The sequence below is a fragment of the Jaculus jaculus genome, chromosome 13 (genome assembly GCF_020740685.1).
Source record: "Jaculus jaculus isolate mJacJac1 chromosome 13, mJacJac1.mat.Y.cur, whole genome shotgun sequence".
Classification (NCBI taxonomy): Eukaryota; Metazoa; Chordata; class Mammalia; order Rodentia; family Dipodidae; genus Jaculus; species Jaculus jaculus.
The window spans coordinates 14,837,927-14,842,118 of NC_059114.1; the positions used below are offsets into that span (position 1 = coordinate 14,837,927).

At 45.8% G+C, this 4,192-nt stretch overlaps 1 pseudogene; it reads left to right on the forward strand.

Annotated features, from left to right (window-relative positions):
* Positions 1 to 819: 819 nt before the first annotated feature.
* On the forward strand, positions 820 to 911 carry LOC123454439 (annotated as a pseudogene).
* The last annotated feature ends 3,281 nt before the right edge of the window (positions 912 to 4,192 follow it).

Sequence of the window (4,192 nt, forward strand, 5' to 3'; positions counted from 1 at the left end):
TGGATTTTTTTTTTTTTTTTTTTTTGCTATGGTAAAAAAGCTGGGGTCGGGGTGGTTGAAGAGATGGCTCAGTGGTTAAGGTGCATGCCTGCAAAGCCTAAGGATCTGGGTTCAATCCCCCCAGTGCCCATGTGAAGCCAGATAAACAGGGTGGTGCATGAATCTGGAGCTCATTTGCAATGGCTAGAGGCCCTGATGTTCTCATTCTCTCTCTGTGTCTTCTATCTCTCTCTGCTTGCAAATAAACAAAAATTTATATTTAAAAATAAAAGCTGGGAAGGTGGCTCAGAGGTTAAATGTGCTTTCTTGCAAAGCCTGACAGCCTGGGTTCAGTTCCCCAGTATCCACATAAAGCCAGATGCACAAATGGTGCAGGAACACCCGGAGTTCAGCTTCAGTGGCAGGAGGCCCTGGCCTGGCCATAACCTCCCCTCCCCCATCTCTGCCTCTTTCTCTCTATTTCAAATAAAGAAAAATATTAAAAGAATAATAATGATGCCATTGTGAACATCCGTGTACAACTTTTGGGTGCACAAATGTGTTTTATTTTTGGGGGGTCATGCCATCATGTCTTAAAATATATTGAAGGGCTGGAGAAATGGCTTACCAGTTAAGGTGCTTGCCTGTGAAGCCTAATGACCCAGGTTTGATTCTCCAGGTCCCACGTAAGCCAGATGCACAAGGTGGCACATGCATCTGGAGTTCATTTGCAGTGGCTGGAGGCCCTGGCGTGCCCATTCTCTGTCTCTTTCTCCCTCCCACCCCTCTCTGTCTCTAATAAATAAATAAAAACAAATCTTAAAAATTATATATACATACACACATACACTTTAGGGATCATTTCTATAGTTCATTGCTAGAGAAGTTTCTCTGGCTGTGCAGAGCACTGGCAACCATGAGGAGGTTTTGGTTTGAGGTAGGGTCTCACTCTAGCCCAGGCTGACCGGGAATTCACTATGTAGTCTCAGGGTGGCCTCGAACTCACTGCAGTCCTCCTACCTCTCTCTGCCTCCTAGTGCTGGGATTAAAGGTAAAGGCATGGGCCACCACGCCCGGATAATAAAATATATATTTTTTTTAAATATTTTTTGTCCATTATTTATTTATTTATTTGAGAGCGACAGACACAGAGAGAAAGACAGAGGGAGAGAGAGAGAATGGGTACGCCAGGGCTTCCAGCCTCTGCAAACGAACTCCAGACGCCTGCGCCCCCTTGTGCATCTGGCTAACATGGGACCTGAGGAACCGAGCCTTGAACCGGAGTCCTTAGGCTTCACAGGCAAGCGCTTCACTGCTAAGCCATCTCTCCAGCCCTAAAATATATTTTTAAAAAATGTAAAAAGTATATATAGTACATGGGTAAAGAGTTCCCAACCAACTTGGACTACAAATCAAGACCCTATATGGGAGGAAAACAAAAACAAAAAACAAAACTGTTATATATATATATATAATTTGACAGAGTGACGGAGAGAGAAAGAGACACAGAGAGAGAATGGGCGGGCCAGGGCCTCCAGCTACTGCAAACAAACTCCAGATGTGTGCGCCCCCTTGTGCATCTGACTAATGTGGGTCTTGGGGAATTGAGCCTTGAACTGGGGTCCTTAGGCTTCACAGGCAAGCGCTTAACCGCTAAGCCATCTCTCCAGCCCACAAAACTGTTAATGTAGAAAGAAACCATGAAACTTTTCAATAGAGACAGGCCCAACCCTCCCTCACCTCACCCTAAGCCGACCCCAGAGCCCTTGTCCCTCACACACCTCCCCTTCCCTGGAGTGACCCTGAGTCCCCAGAACAAAGAATAAAGCCATCTCTTAGAGCAGGCAGGTGGTGGCTCCGGAGTGGGTCATTCCCACAGGGTCTGTGTCCCTCAGGGGTCCATGGAGCTCGGGTCGTTGCTTTGTCCTTCCTCACAGCTCCTACCGTACCTGGTGCTCTGAGGGCCCTTCCCTGAAATCGCTTCACACAGGATTTATCATCTCACAACAACCTCAGTACCTGGACTTGAGCCATGGCTGGTACTGCTTGTGGGGATGGTGATATTTTGGATATATTATGTTAAATTCTTAAGTAACAAATTAAAAGGCTGAGGTTGTAGCTCAGTAGTATGGCGCTTGCCTAGAATGTATTAGGCCCTAAGTTTGATTCCAAGCACATACAACACCAAAAAACTTAAAAAGCTAAAGTTTAAAACAATGTTAGCCGTGCTTGTCAATGAAAAATAAAATAAAATAAAATAAAATTAGGGCCTGGAGAGATGGCTTAGTGGTTAAGCGCTTGCCTGTGAAGCCTAAGGACCCCGGTTCGAGGCTCGGTTCCCCAGGTCCCACGTTAGCCGGATGCACAAGGGGGCGCATGCGTCTGGAGTTCATTTGCAGTAACTGGAAGCCCTGGCGCGCCCATTCTCCCTCTCTCTCTTGCTCTACCTGCCTCTTTCTCTCTCTGTCTGTCACTTTCAAATAAATAAATAAAAATAAAATTAAAAAAAAGTTAGAGCCAGGCATGCTGGCACACGTCTTTAATTCTAGCCCAGGGGAGGCAGAGGTAGGAGGATCGCCATGAGTTCGAGGCCACCCTGAGACTACAAAGTGAATTCCAGGTCAGCCTGAACTAGAGCAAGAGCCTATCTCAAAAATAAATAAATAAATAAAATAGAATAAATTTAGAGCCGGAAGCCAGGGGTGGTGGCACATGCCTTTAATCCCAGCACTCAGGAGGCAGAGGTAGGAGGATTGCCATGAGTTCAAGGCCACCCTGAGACTATGTAGTGAATTCCAGGTCAGCCGGAGCTACAGTGAAACCCTACCTTGAACCCCCCCCAAAAAAAAAATTAGAGCTGCGAGTGCACGTCTTTACTCCCAGCACTCAGGAAGCACAGGTAGGAGGATCACTATGAGTTTGAGGCCAACCTTGGACTACAGAGAGAGTTCCAGGTCAGCCTGGGCTAGAATAAGACCCTACCTCAAAAAAAAAAAAAAAAAAAAAGGCTTGTGCCAGCACACCCGGCTGTTTATTCATTTATTTTATTTTATTTATGTATTTATTTTGTGTGGGGGGTGGGGGAGTATTTATTTTAGCTTATAGGTTCAAGGGAAAGAGGGTGGGCATCACCCCCTGGCCAACATCAGATGGACAACAGCAGCAAGAGAATGTGCCAAACACTGGCAAGGGGAAACTGGCTATCTATTCATTTATTTTTAATATGGGTCTCACTACGTAGCTCAGACTGGCCTTGAATTCATGGCAGTTGTCCTGTTTATGCCTCTGAGTGCTGGTTTTACAAGTGTATGCCACTATGCCCAGTTTCTTTTTACATTTTTAGTGATGCTACCGGAAAGTTGTTTCTGTTTTTTGCTTGTTTGGTTGGTTGGTTTTTTGAGGTAGGGTCACACTCTGGCCCAGGCTGACCTGGAATTCACTACGTAGTCTCAGGGTGGCCTCGAACTCACAGCAATCCTCCTACCTCTGCCTCCCGAGTGCCGGGGTTAAAGGCGTGCACCACCACGCCCCGTCTTGGAAATGTTTTTAGTTAAGTATGTGGGTGTGGGAGTGTTTCTCACTGGTAGAGTGCTTGCCTGGCGTGTATAAGGCCCTGAGTTCGACCCCAAGCACTACACAAAAAAGAAACGTATAAATTCACATATGCGGCTCACAGTGTGTCTCCACAGGACGGTCCTTCCGTGTAACTTACTTGTATATTATCTTGTTTGGTCTTTCATCTACTGGAATATAGTCCCATGAGGGTCAGGCTGTTTTCTACCCTGTTCACTGATATATCCCCAGAACCTAGTGTGGTGCCTCATGTAGGCATAGTAAGTGCTCAGTAAATATTTATTTATTTATTTATTTTGTTTTTGTTTTTCAATGTAGGGTCTCACTCTGGCTCAGGCTGACCTGGAATTCACTATGTAGTCTCAGGGTGGCCTCAAACTCATGGCACTCCTCCTACCTCTGTCTCCCAAGTGCTGGGATTAAAGGCGTGCGCCACCACACCCGGCACTCAGTAAATATTTATTTTTAAAAATATTTTATTTTTATTTACTAGAGAGAGAGAAATAGGCATACCCTAGGGCCCCTAGCTGCTACAAATGAACTCCAGACACATGTGCCACCTTATGCATCTGGCTTACGTGGGCTCTGGGGAACTGAATCTGGCTCCTTAGGCTTCACAGGCAAGTGCCTTAACTGCTAA